The sequence below is a fragment of the Pantherophis guttatus genome, chromosome 1 (genome assembly GCF_059756535.1).
Source record: "Pantherophis guttatus breed Tessera chromosome 1, ASM5975653v1, whole genome shotgun sequence".
NCBI classification, from domain to species: Eukaryota; Metazoa; Chordata; class Lepidosauria; order Squamata; family Colubridae; genus Pantherophis; species Pantherophis guttatus.
In genome coordinates, this window is record NC_142063.1 from 289,909,478 (window position 1) to 289,924,558 (window position 15,081).

Here is a 15,081-nt window from a genome sequence, read left to right on the forward strand (position 1 = left end):
TATTTATGCATACAAATAAATAAACTGCAACAACTACTACTTTGTATTGAGAGTTATTGGGCTAGATCCTCCAAAATTAACACACCCATCTCATGCAGTGAGTCTCTAATTATAGAGAAATATCAGTTGTGATAAAGTGGAATACTTTTTAGGGCATTCAACTGTCAAGTGAGTTCAGTCACATCTCATCTTCACTCTGAATCAGATTTGAAAATGAGTCTGCTGCATTATATCTGCTGTCAAAGCAAAAGATAGAAGCAGCTCCCTCGACAGGGATGGGGAGCACTGGAAGGAGTAGATTCAATATCTGCCTAGCTACCCAAAGCATTTTTCATTCTGTACTGCAGAGAGCATGGAAGGAAGAAGAGTTTAGATGCCAGAGAAACCTGTCTTTTGGGCCTACTGTAATGCATTTTAACACAGGGAGGGAAAACTGTCCATTACATTTTTAAAAATTCACTAATATCTCCCTCCCCATCAAAGCCCACTCTCTTATAAGGTGGTTTTAAATATTTGGAAATGATAGATAGATGACAAATAGATGATAGATAGAGAGATCATAGTATAATTAAGTAGGATATGTTTTCTCTCAGACTATATATCCAAATTGTGTGTGTGTGTGTGTGTTTTCTATTAAGACATCTGGTCTACCCCAGCATGTGGGAGGGAGCATACTGCATCCCTTTTGCCTTTCAGCTCCAATCCAGGAGCCCTCAAGCAGTCGCATTCACGACAAACCATTTTATACCAAATTTATATTTCGCTGATAAAGAAATAAAAGGAGACTAGTATAGATCTATTTCAAGCTATTTAGCTCTCATCAGCTAGCCATAACCTTACTTGGATTTGAACTTGGACTACCTGCATGTTAGACAGTTGTATTAACCTCTGAGCCACAAGTTCTCCTCCCTTCATCAGCTTGAGCCAGGGGAGAGAATAAGTGTTCTATGTATTCTGTGCATTTTGGGTGAGCAATTTGTCTGATACATTTTAGAGCTACATTTTCCAAAAATACTCCAGATTCTACCCATTATTTTTTTTAAAAAAAAATAGCATTTTGTATGCATCATTTATACTCTGTGGGAAACTACATCTTAAACTCAGCTTTGAATGAATCGGTATAATCTAGTGTGAAGACTAAGGTATTCCCTCCACTGAATGTTAAAAATATGGCTCAAATCTCACAAAATCCCAAAAAATGTATATGCAATTTTGCAATACCTTATACAAAAAATTCAGAACCTCAGCAATAATATCACATAATCTCATTAAAATTACAAAATATTCTGGCAGACTCATGAGATTGATGGGGTTTTTTTGGAAAAATACATTTGAGATGGAGAGTTGTGAGGACAACATGTGCTGGATGGATGGATGGATAGATAGATAGATATATGGATAGACAGGCAGACAGACAGACGTTGTATAATTAGATAGGATATTATATACCTGCACACAGAAGTATAATTTTATTTGATTGACTGCAGGGTTAGGGGTGAATAATTCCTCTCTCAACTTATACAATAGAGGAATATTTTGGCTATTAAGTTTTATTTGGATTTGGGAAATTTTAAAAATCTGGTGCTTTTACAGTTGACTGAGAAAGTTTTTTTTGTCTGGAAGACAACACTAAACTGTAGTTAACTGTGTTTTAATTTAAAGTATACTGCCTTGGGTATTCTTCTAAATTAAAAGGCAAAAATAAATTTAAAAAAACTAAAACAAAATAGAAAAGGAAATGTGCACTTCTTATTAGATCTAGAGGCGTGGAAAATACAAAATGCACTGGAGCATCATCATAAACAATTTACAGTATGCTACCATAAGCACTAATTTCATCTCCCTTCCCATTCCCAGGTTTTGAATAGACAACCAATAACAAATAATTACACACACACAAACACACATAACAATTTTTCAGAGAAGAATCATTTTTGTGTACTTGAAATCAAGCGTGTCTGAGTTCTAATTTTGCCTTAGACACAAAAGCATCTGGATCACTCTCTCAGGTCTGGGAAGCAGGCAATGGCAAACCACTTCTGAAAATGTTGCTAAGAAAATTGCAGCAACTCATCCAAGTAGTTGCCAGGAAAAAATATTTTTCATAATAAGAAGAGCTGAATAAGTCTTCAGTCTTCTCCATGGGGAAAAAAAATCAAACAAATTGACATGAATTTTAAAAAGGGGGAAATAAATAATTGATTTGAAGACATTATTGGAAACAATTCCTAATTCTAATGTTTATAACTATGTTAACATAATCATCGTTTGGGTGATTATAATGGGAGATAATTTGGTTTCCCAATATAGTTTTTACTGTTTTCTTTTCTTTCCTTTTCTGTTTTTTTCCCTTTCTCTCAGTTTTTCCCTTTTACATGATTGCATGCACCTATCTTTAGAACAGTGACAAACAGTAATGATATCAATATTGATATCATATTTAGAGTTTTATAGATATTTCAAATAATTTCTTAAGATAATATATTTAATGAATGAAATAATGAAACAATGCATTTTTAATTTTAGAACTGTAAATTCTTTGTTTATTTACTGTTTTACTTTTTAACCACCATGTCTCTTCCTGATTTCTTTCATGTAACTTTAAATGGGAAGGAAGGAAGGAAGGAAGGAAGGAAGGAAGGAAGGAAGGAAGGAGTGGTGGGATTCAAAAATTTTACTACCGGTTCTGTGGGCGTGGCTTGGTGGGTGTGGCATGGCATGGCATGGCATGGCTTGGTGGGCATGGCAGGGGAAGAATACTGTAAAATCCCCATCCCTCCCCACTCCAGGGGAAGGTTACTGCAAAATCCCCATTTCCTCCTGATCAGCTGGGACTCGGGAGGCAGAGTATAGATGGGAGTGGGGCCAGTCAGAGGTGGTATTTACCGGTTCTCTGAACTACTCAAAATTTCTGCTACCGGTTCTCCAGAACTGGTCAGAACCTACTGAATACCACCTCTGGAAGGAAGGAAGGAATCTCTGAATTTTTCTTAAGCACCTTTTAGGTAAGATCTATGTATATTATGAGCATTTAATAAAATGCTCATAAAGTAACATTTGAATATATTATGAAGAAGAGGAAATAAAGAGCATAAAACAGAGAATATATGTATGCATAGTTATATATTCAACATCTGTCTACATGCCTATATGTCATTGAATATGTTCACTGTTTTTAATTACCCCCAATATCCCTTAGTTTTCACTTACAAAATCCCCTGTCTGTTGCCCTCATGTTTCTTGTCTTGTTGTATACAGAAGAGAAGAGAGAAGGTATAGAGGGAACCCAGGCCCAAATTTTACTGAATTAAGTATGTTATAAATTCTGTAGTCTAAAATCTGTCTGGATTCAGAACTAATGCCTTTAAACTCTGTCAGTATGAACCATCTACTCCTCAAAGCAATGAAAGTTATCTGATTTATTGCTTTTGAAAAAGTATGGTTCATCTGTAATGTTGTGGAATTGAACTGAAACTAAAGAATTCCTGCAGCAGTGAAGTTGTACTGCCAACTTTGAAACATGAGCATTAATCCTATAGCTATGCACAATTTAGATTCATGACAGGATTATGAAGGGCTTCTGGATATAGATGTTTACTCAAGTGTAACCCTAATATTGCAAACCTAAACCTGAATCTGAAATCTATACATGATATATAGACACCATCTATTCATACGGCTTCATAATTTCTATGTAGAGGCAAGCATAATGAGCAATGATTCCTCATATTATAAAATAGGATTTTATAGATTATAAAATAGGAACAATTACTTCAACAAAAATAGTTCCTTAACAAGAACCAATAATTAGCTTATCTACACTTACATCTTTCACAAGATGTGAAAGTACAATAGTACAGAACAGAAAAAAGCTGTTCTGAAAGGAGGACAAAACAGCAATCATTTTAATTGGATTTATATCTTTTATATGTACAAACACACACACACACACACACACACGCCATACTGGATAATATAAAGGTCAAAGAGTTCAGAAAATTGGGTTGCCACCTGGTCGCTGAAAGCTGAAATGTTGATTGATTGAAATATTGGACCACAGAATTAAATTGATTGATTCGCAATGAAAAAGAAGAATTAAAAACTTGTAACTATATTTTAAAAATAAAAGATTAGATTAGGAAAAGGAGGACACTGAAAACTGTTACTTACTTAGCCGTTATGGAGACTTGGAAACATAGCTAAAATATATGGTCTGTCTTCTAGTTCAAAAGATTTCCATTCCCATTACTGGACATATTTTAACCATTCTGACTTCCATGGGGGAAAAGAAGGAATATTAATTGCACAACAGTGCAAATCAGTCTTAAAATTCCAAACTGGAGAAGCCAAAACAGAAGCAACCATGACTAATAGGTAGAATTGAAAAGCATAACTCTACCCTCAAATAAAATCTCATTCTTTCCTAAGTACAATTCTTGTTTGATTCAGAACTATTCCCAACACAGTTCCATATACACTAACTACCTATCCCAAAGGATTGTTGTCCCTCCCATCAGATTTTCCCCTGTGATGGAATGTTGTCCAAATTTCCAAGAGGGAGGAAGTGCATTTCAGAGAAGCAAGTGAGAGCACAGTGAAGATATCTATGGAGGTTCGCAATCATCTAGGTCATAGTCATCCCAAAGGTGCTTTTTTCCAAAAGACAACTGTACTTTCTTTTTTTTCCTTTGAAGATGTTTTGCTCCTCAGTTCATGAAATGAAGAAGCTTCTTAGATGAGAAAAGTTTTCAAGAAAAAAACCAAGAAAGTCCAGCTGCCTTTTTTGGGGAAAAAAAAAACACCTTTTGCACAGTGTAGATAATCTGTGTGGGAGAAAGAGAGCGGAGATGGAAAACACAGCTATGACCTGGATGACTGAGAATCTCAATAGACAGTGAAGATGGACCTACCCTAGCAATTCTTAGAGTTTCTGTTTAATGATACAAATACTCTGCTTTAATTTGGCAAGATTTCTGTCTATAGGTGAACAAAAAAGGAAACTGCTTAATACCAACATGCTTTTCTTGGTTTTTGGAGCCTGACATCCTGCCAACTCCCTACTTCCCCTTCAGATTTTCCTCGTCAAGTTCCCCTATCTTCTTCACTAATCTCCATCCTGTCTTCTGGCAGCAAATCCATTAATAGACCAAGGTCAAAATGTCTCACAGTAGAATCAGTAAACAAAACTTTGGTCTCAAATCCAATTCAAGGTTTGAGGTGTACAAAGTTCCTCACCAACAGCTAAAAATCAAAGGGCAGGACAACCAGTACTATTCAGGCAAAGAATTGAGAACAAACTCAGCAGATATTATTTTAGAATCTGAAAGTTCTTAGGAAGGATTTATGAGATCCCAGCCACCACAAAGCTGGTATTGGCATTCTTATACTGTTTCATTGTCAATACATCAAGCAATTTTCAATTCTCACCCACCCACCAATTTGTAGTTAATACGAGTAAGTTATCTCCTACTTGAAATCAGCTCTGCAAATTGAAATTATGGTTGGCCAATATCCAAGGCTTTAAATAATCATTATTTCTTTTTAAATATATACATGGCTGTTTAATAGAAACACCAGAACAATTATTATGATGAATTTTAGTCCTAAAGCAGAGTTTGTTTGACACGCCATCTCTTCTGAAAAAGTATACATAAAATGTGACTGTTTGGGCATTTCACTGGATGCAGAAGAAAGCTGAAGTGTTGAAATTCAGCATTGGTCTCACCTGGCTCAATATTTGATTTCTCATCTCTAAAATTGGGGTACTGGTTTTAGAGGCTAACATGTTATACTGGAGAAGCAAAAGCAGAATCCCATGGCAGGCTGAAGCAGGGGTGAAATGCTCCCGGTTCGGACCGGCTGGGGCGAGTAGGTAGCGATGGCGGCGGACAGTTCAGAGAACCGGTAGCAAAAATCCCTTCCCCCCCAGCCTCCACCTTGCTTACCATCGCACTTTGGACTGAATCCTGAGCCGCTAGTTACAACGCCTGCCTTGCTTCGCTTGCTGTAATCCCTGCAATCCATTGCATCAGCAAGCAACTGAATCTCCCTGCCTGCAATCAAGCTCATTGGTGAGCAGCTCTATCTGCCTGCCTGCCTGCCTGTAAGTTTTTTGCCCCTTTGGGAGCTTTAAAAAAAATAGTTAATTGGGTTTTTTTTTAGTTGTTCTTTTTTTAGACCTAGTCATTTAAAGTTTAGTAGTTTTAAATTTAGCTGCTTTGATATAAAAATAAAAATAAAATAAAATAATATAATATTTGTGCAGCTTTCTGAGATTTTGTGTGTTTCTGTAGTGTTTTACTCTAACTACACAAGCACACAAAATCTCACAAAGCTGTATGTGGAATTTTGTGTGTGTAAAGTGTGAAAGTTGGTTTTTTTGGACTTTTTGTGGCTGTATGAGGTTCCTGCTTGTTGCAGGGGCCATTTTGGGTCTAGCACAGCTGCTTTTACATTGTGGGTGAGCCAGTTGTGTTGTGTTGTGTGTGTGTAAAGTGTGAAAGTTGGTTTTTTGGGCTTTTTGGGGCTGTGTGAGGTTCCTGCTCGTTGCAGGGGCCATTTTGGGTCTAGCACAGCTGCTTTTACATTGTAAGTGAGCCAGTTGTGTTGTGTTGTGTTTTGTAGGTTAAAAAAGGGCAAAGAAGTGACGTCGACTTGGCCATGCCCACCTGACCAACAAGCCACATCCACTAATTAAGCCACGCCCACAGAACCATTAGCGAAAAGTTTTAGATTTCACCCCTGGGCTGAAATCTAAATTTATTTTCATAAGAGTGTTCTTAAATCAATTTTTACAGCCTTGTGCTGAAACTAGAAGAGACACTAAAGAAGTTTGCATAATTAGACTGTTTATTAAAGTTGCAATCTTATGCACACTGAACTTGGAATAAATACCACTGAATTCTATTAACTTTATTTCTGAACTGAAAGGCATAGGACTGATAACTGATCTTGGGGACAGAACAATGGGTTTAATTTTAATATTGTAGTCTAGTGATGGGGGAGTGTCCATACTGTATCAAACTCTACAGAACCTCGAGGAATTTTGTAAATTAGTAACATCAGAAGGACCAGAGGAAGAGTCACTTAGCTATTTTCAACTTTCTGGACAATTAAGGCAGTTTTGCAACCTTCTTTCATCACTTGTAACACGGAGGGGAAAAGATTATGATAAAGTGATATGTAATTCTTTGTATCCAAAGCACATTGTTAATCTTAACACTAGTGTTAATCTGGTGATTCATAGTCCCAAAGGAGTCTGGGACTCCCAAAAAGCAATTGGACTTTGTTTTTCCTTGTTTCGCTTCTTATCCAAGAAGCTTCTTCAGTTCTGACTGCTGAAGAAGCTTCTTGAATAAGAAGTAAAACATCTTCAAGGAAAAACAAAGTCTAGATGCCTTTTGAAAAGGCACCTTTGGTACAACCATGATCCGGATGATTGAGAATCTGCATAGACACTGGTGACTCATATTAGTGCTGATTGAACAATGAAGCAGACAAATACATCATATTCCTTCTTTCTTCATTCTTGCAGCTTCATTCTCTGTTATAAGGAACCTGGATAACCCTTTTTCTGAATCTCTTTTTTAATCAGATCCTAAATGGCTTATATATTGGATACTCACAATCTTTATGTTTTCCCAATGCCTAGAATCCTCCTTTGTCTTTCTAAGTACAGTGAACAGAAACTGAAAATGTCTTTCTCTCTGTAGGAACACAGCAGTAAAAATAGAATATTTGAGCAGTACCATGAATGCTCCAGGCCCTACACAGCAATATGAACAGTAGAAACCATAATTCCCATGGACCAAAGTATCTATCATAGATGATAAATGTCCCATGGCTAGAGGTATGGCAACCTCACAATGTTGAGAACTCCTGAAGAGAAGAAAGCTGTACCTGCTATTTCTGCTGGCTGTTAGTAAGTTGCACCAATTACTGTAGATTTGGATGTTCCCTTTTTCATTTTCATAGGAACTGAGAACCAGTATTGCTCAGGGACAACGATTCAAATCCAATTAAAGCTGGGAAGTCACTGTAGGTTTGAACCTTTTACTTTTTTGTAGCCCAACCAACTGCCAATAGCAATAGCACTTAGTGTTTTATGGCCCTCTCTAAGCAGTTTACAGAGTCAGCATATTGCCCACAAAAATCTGGGGCCTCATTTTACTGACCTCGGAAGGATGGAAGACTGAATCAACCTCGAGCCGTTCAGAATTGAACTCCTGGAGTGAGCAGTGAGTTAGCCTGTAGCACTACATTCTAACCACTCTGCCACCACTGCTCAGCCAAGAGCTGTTGTTGTTAAGATAAAATGAAAGTTGACTCCATGCAGTCCCTATGAACAGAAAGCCATAACAGATTACTATAAAAATAAGATTAAAATATGGAAAAGTATTGCATTTCTGACATCCCTCTTTTTACGTATCTGCTAACTTGCAATATTTACCACCATATATTACCTGGTGTTCTGCAGAAGAAAAGCAAGGTGCAGACAAAATAAATGAACTAATAAATAATGAAGCCCTAGATATCCATGTGAAGCCATGACATTGAACATCTGGGCCAAAGTCTGTTTTACTTCAAACTGAGCCTGGATCAATGTCAGGAGTGCCCAGAGGAACCATCATGAGATGCAGGGGAAGTGGTGAGAGTGATGGGCCAGCATACAGCCTGTGTGGAAGTTGCAAGCCAAGCCTTGGGCCCAGTTGTTTTATGAGAAAAGCTTTAAGTGTTGACTTGTTCCCAGATGACAGACAGTGCACTGTACAAACACAGCAAAATAGAATCCTAATATAACAATTTGTCACAGCAGGCAAGCCTAAATTATATGGAACTAATGAACTGCAAAGTCTCCCTATTCACTTTAGAACTAAAGCTGTTTGTTGATTGTTAACATTTCAAAACTATGGGTAATGAGCCAACACAATATTTGTTTTCTGTTCCCCCTCCTTTATTGTCAAAACTATGATACTAATTTAGTTTCCAGGTTTTTAAAAGTAATGTAGTCTTATTTTGTTGAAGATATGCCAGGGTGGTTTCAGATGTTAGCAGTTAGTAACTCTCCTCTCTTTTAACTTGCATGCTTAAACTTCAAAATAAAGCAGCAGCAGAACCACTAGAGATTTGATACAGCCATGGGTGGCCTGCTTCACACACTGCAGAGAATGAAGATTTGCTTAATTATGTTCAGTTCGGAAGCCATAGTTGACTAGGTCATTTCTTTATTTAATTATTTGTCACATTCATGCTGATCAAGTGGGCAAATAGCAGTAATGGACCATGTGTGGCACAGTTTCCTTGTTGTGGCCCTCAGAATCTCCTTTTGGACAAGACTTCTGAAAATCTACACCATCATTTCCCACCATGCCTCACTAGTAGATAGACAGAAACTGTACAGTTAGCCCTGTGATAGGCTACTGCTTAATAGCAACAAGCAGCAATAATAAAACATCACAAAGTTATCCTTCCCAACCATATGTGATGCGGCTCCACCTACTTGGGTGCTGTTGTTATTGTTACATGGTACATATGTATATAATGTGTGTGTGTGTGTGTGTGTGTTGTATTTGTTAATAAAAGAAGAAACAAATGAACAAATTTAGCAATTTTGAAATTCGAAAATAGAAAATGAGAAAGAAGATGAAATGTGGTGTCCTATTTTGCACATCCTAAATTACAGAATAAATACCAAGAATTCAGTATCTCAGCTGATACTCTGGATTTTCATCCATTTGGTATTTAAAATATTGAAAATGACACAGTTTAAATTAAAACAAATTAAAGAGTTTGGTAACATTAAAGTCCTGGTTGAAGAAAATGAAAAGGCTGAAAGCAGGAAAGCAAATGCAACAAATCAGAATCAGTTCCAGTGATATTTGCAGATAACCAGGTCTCTAAAAGAGTGAATTTCCATAGCAGAGCTTCTCGTGCTGATTTTAAGTTTCTTACAGGTTTACATCAAGATAAGTAGTAATTCATTGAAAAGGTAGTCTGTAAAGATTCTTAAAATCAACACCTTGAATTTTGCTCTGAAAACAACCGATAAGCAATGAACATCTTTCCACATTGGTATAATATGACTGTACTCATGTGCCCTATACTGTATCAGCACGTTGTTTTTATCCCAATTGAAAATTTGGACATTTTCATGAATATCTCTACCTAGCACATATTGCATGATGCACACAAAAGATGGATCACTATTGGCAAATTTTGCAATTGAACAATAGATGCTGATAGTGAAGTAGTGTTGTGGTCCGCCAGCAGCCTGCGGAGCTGGCAGCAGAGTTGGACAGCGATGAGGCTGAGTAAGAATATGGGCCAGGAGGCTGGGGAAGGCCCGGATAAGGGCTCTGCGTTGGAGGCAGAGATGGGGCCAGGGCCATCGGGGACCGATGTGCGGACTTCGGAGCCTCCAGAGGCTGACAGTAGAGAGGCAGAGGAACAGGAGGAGCCTGTTCCTAGTGCACATATGAGAAGAGCTGCCAGAAGGCAGGAGCAGCTAAAGCAGAGAGGACAACTTGGGAGTAGGGTCAAGAGACGATTGGCCCCTCCCATAAGGCTTAAAAGACCAGCAATGGCTCTTGGTCTCTTTGCTGGAAAACAACCATTCTTTTCTTTTCTTTTTCTTTTTCTTTTTTTACTTATTTGGAGTTGATTGGAGAAATGTTTTTCTGGGAATTTACACCTTTAGAAAGTTAACAAGGCTAATGAAGAGTGACAGATGGGTGGCTATATAATTGCCATGGAGTCTGCGGTGACTAAGCAGGAGAGTGGATTAAAGAGATTTTCCTTTCATTTGGAAAAGAAACATTGTAAATGGCTTTATACCTTGGACTATTCTGAAATTAACATTAAATTTATGGATTTTGGAGATTCCTACTCTGTCCCTGGGTGATTCTATGAAGAAAGAAAAAATATTTTGGATTTTTCACAATGGAATTTAATAAGCCTAGCAAAAAACTAGGTGCGGCATAGGAACTGTTGGAAGAAATATCCTTCTAAGTTCTGCTCCAAGTGGGGAAACAGACACTGGAAACATGGAGACTGCTTGGAAAGATGGTTTAATGGTGGACAGGATCACATGGCTTGAGTTCCTGAACAGAAAAGGGGCAGATACAGAAAATCCTCGGGTTTTTATGCTCTCTCTGGCTCTGCATTTCTTGGGGCCCCAAAAGAGTATCCTGATTGGTTGTCAGACTCCCAGGGGGTGGAGGTTTTAGCTAGCCTTGCCGGCTGATGCAATCTTCCCAGGTGCCATGTGGTGAGCCTCTGTCTAGATGGGTCCCATTGTGTTAGTTTCTGTTGCTATTGTGTTGCAAATGTCCTTTGACAAAGGATTGGGTTTCTGCCTCTGTCCCATTAACAAAGGGTGGGGGGCAGGAAGGTGGGAGCTGCTTCTCCCAGGGAACATGCTTCTCCCAGGGAAATATAATATTCTGCCTTTTTCATATTTCCTATTTCACTCTTCCAGGAAAGGGGTGGGTGCTAACTTCCTACAGAACAAAGACAGGAAGTTGATGCATCACATATGGACCAGACATTCCAAAAGCATTAAAGTGACACAAACAATTTTTAAATTGAACAATTTTGTAATTTATGTGTTTTACTTTTTGGCTGTTCACCGCTCTGAGTCCTTCAGGAGTAGGGCAGTATATAAATTTAATAAAATAAATAATAAAAATAAATAAATAAAGACTGGTGTTTTAAGGGCTTTGTTTTCATTTCATTTAGAATACACTGAGAATGAGTTAATTCTCAGCTGTTTTAATAAAATCTGTTTGTTTTTTGGAACTATTTTGCATTTAATATCAATGTGGGCCTGGGTCACAACAGGTAGATGTAGCTTGCTGTCACATTTCTTGCTCTCCCTGAAGAATCTGGTCTGGGATTTGAGGGTGCCCTGAGACTCATATCTCCTGCTAGGTGGAGGCTATCACCAGGAGGGCCTTTCCCCAACTTTTCCTGAGAGTCCAGTTATAGCTCTAAGTCAGTGGTGGGTTGCCACCGGTTCGCACTGGCTTGGGTGAACCAGTAGCAGCGGTGGAAAGCTCCGCCCACCCACCTGGATGCTTCTGAGCATGCGCAGAAGCATTGCGTGTGAGTGCACGAACACACGAGCGCCCATGAGCAAACTGGTAGCGACGGGTTTTGAAACCTGCCCCTGCTCTAAGTGACCAAGATTTGGCAGCAATAACTTACTCCATTTTTCTGGACTGCAGTCACAGCATTGCTTCCCATTAGGCTTTTGGGCCCAATTTATAGCTCTGGTTATCACCTCTAAAGTCTTACATGGTTCAATTCTGGATTATATCAATGTCTGCATTATTTAGCATGATTCTGATCTTTTCTGTACAGGCATCAAGGGTGGACCTTTTGATGATCCCATCCAATGAGAAACAAGAACTATGTGGAAATGAGGCCAGCCTTCCATGTGTGACCCCCACCTTTTCCAGATACCCTCAGGAGTGTATCCCTCAGGATATAGTGCATCCCTATATTGCCACATTCAGAAGATGACAAAAACTAGCATTTAAAACTGTTTTTTGCGGATACTTTAAAACATCATCAGGAAGAGAAATAGGAGGGTAAGACAAATAACAAAAAGAGATTTACAAGTATTTACAAGAGCCAGATTGTTGGGGGCAATATGCTGACTCTGTAAACCGCTTAGAGAGGGCTGTAAAAACACTATGAAGTGGTATATAAGTCTAAGTGCTATTGCTATTGGTATTTTAAAATGGAATAAAAACTTCTGAGCAACTTTAAATCAGTACTGCTTATTAAGGTACCTTGTATCAATCAAGAATTTTAGACCATTATTAAAATCAAATACATATGCAATAATGATTACCACAATCAGTATAATAGGAACCATAAGTCAATGTGAAGAATTAAAAGATTTTTGTCTGATCCAAGACACCCATCATTATTTAGCGATCCAAAGAAAACTTTGGACATTATGTTACCTAAATACTCTTGATACCTAAATTTTCGACCTGGTAAAAGCCCATAGGAATTCTGCATGAAAACTATACTTTTTAAATAGGCATTTATTGCCTAGCAATTCTCTCTGTGTGACCTTTAGCAATATATTTTATGAGTCATGGATTTTATGCTGTTTTATGCTGAAAAATTTATGGTTGTATTTATTGTTATATATTGCTTTGTACATTGCCCTGTATTTTGTGAGGGACTGATATTAAAATGACATAAATAATCCTAAAATAATATTTGCAAACATTCAACTATTTCCTGAAATGTCCAGTTATGCAAGTCAAATTTTTGAATGGAAATAAAACCCATATTCTGAATGTGAAATTTTTAATTCTATCTTCAAAATATGAACACTTTAGAGTTCACAAGTTTCATATTTAAAATGTGTCATGTCTAATGATAAATTATGTTATATTGATTAGCATTATAAAATGTTTTTGTGATGTTAACTATCAATTGACTTTTGATATCATTTGTCTTCAGATGCTTTAAGGTAACATTGCTATCTATCAAAGATAACCTGAGATCTGAGGATAATAGCCTGAATAAAACTTTCAAATAAATAAATGAATGAATGAAATCAGATTACATTGCATATTTTTAGTGTACTGGTGGAACAATATTCACCAACACAATTGATATGCCTTCCTTCCTCTATCCCACCCACATATTTCCAGTTTTTTCTTGGAGATAGGAACTATATAGATCAAATTTATGGATTTCATAGGTGCAGTAGGGAGAATAAAGTAAAGTTCTATTTATATTGGAATGCATATATGTCCTATTGGATGCATTAAATAGTTCATATACATTCAAATAATTAGCAATTGACAGTGATATTGATATAATGATATATTTATAGTAGTGGCTACCCATCGAATTAGATTTGGCATACTCCCTGTCCTTCATGAAAGTATCATTTACAACTTTTTATGCCCTGGAGTCTGGTCTCTGGAATATTACCACCCCCACCCCCTGAAATTAGACTTCTCTCATCCCTGCTGACTTTTTGGAAGGTACTAAAAACCTGGTTTTGCCACTGAGCCCAGGAAGCTAATAGTATGGGCCAGTGGTGGGATTCAAACTTTTTTACTACTGGTTCTGTTGGCGTGGATTGGTGGGCATGGCATGGATTGGTGGACGTGGCAGGGGAAGGATACCGTAAAATCTCCATTCCGTTCCCACTCCCGGGGAAGGTTACTGCAAAATCCCCATTTCTTCCTGATCAGCTTGGACTCGGGAGGCAGAGAATAGATGGGGCCAGTCAAAGGTGGTATTTATGGTATTTACCAGTTCTCCAGAACTGGTCAGAACCTGCTGGTATGGGCAAATCCATGTCATGGTTCATTTTGGTGTTTATGAGTCTTCCCAGCTGCTATTTTTATGTCAGTTTTATTGTTTTAATACTGGTTGTTTCTATTCTGTTTTATTCATGGATAGCCTGTTCATTTAATGAACGAACGAACGAATGAATGAATGAATGAATGAATGAATGAATGAATGAATGAATGAAACTCTTTAATGGCTTGTAAAATATATTCTGGGTTTTCTCAATGAGATGACTAGCTGAATTTACTTATGAATGGAATTGATTATAATGTCATGATTGTGCAGCCTGAATTCTTGAACTTAGGGACTCCAGGCCCATATAGGAGAGAATTCTTGCCAGCCTATCCTCATTAGCCTTGCCAGTGCTAAATTCCACAACTATATTCAAAGTAGCAAGAATGCATATTTCTATTCAGAAATAGAATTATCAATTCCACTGGGGATTATGAAAGATTCTTCTGTTAATTAAATTCATGCTAAATGGAGCAAGGCCAGAAAAGTAAACAAGAGGCTTAAGATGAGACTAGGGTTATTAGAACAATATACAGACAATTCTGTTACAATAACAGCATGCAAATGTATGAAAGCAGCATTCAGATCAATCACTTGTGAGAGGATGTGGCAAAAAATACAGTTCCTCCATCAGCCACTGGCTTCGAATTATGATGTTTCATGAAAGGACCACAAAAACCCAAGTCTAATGCTCAAATAGTGGAGAACTAACTCACCCTATTACAACTTCTAAGGCAATTA

The 15,081-nt window shown here is 37.6% G+C and overlaps 1 long non-coding RNA gene across 1 annotated transcript in view; it reads right to left on the reverse strand.

Annotated features, from left to right (window-relative positions):
- The window catches only part of LOC117671434 (uncharacterized), a 54,580-nt gene that overhangs the window by 6,711 nt on the left and 32,788 nt on the right, over positions 1-15,081 (reverse strand). The gene's annotated exons all lie outside the window — the stretch shown is intronic.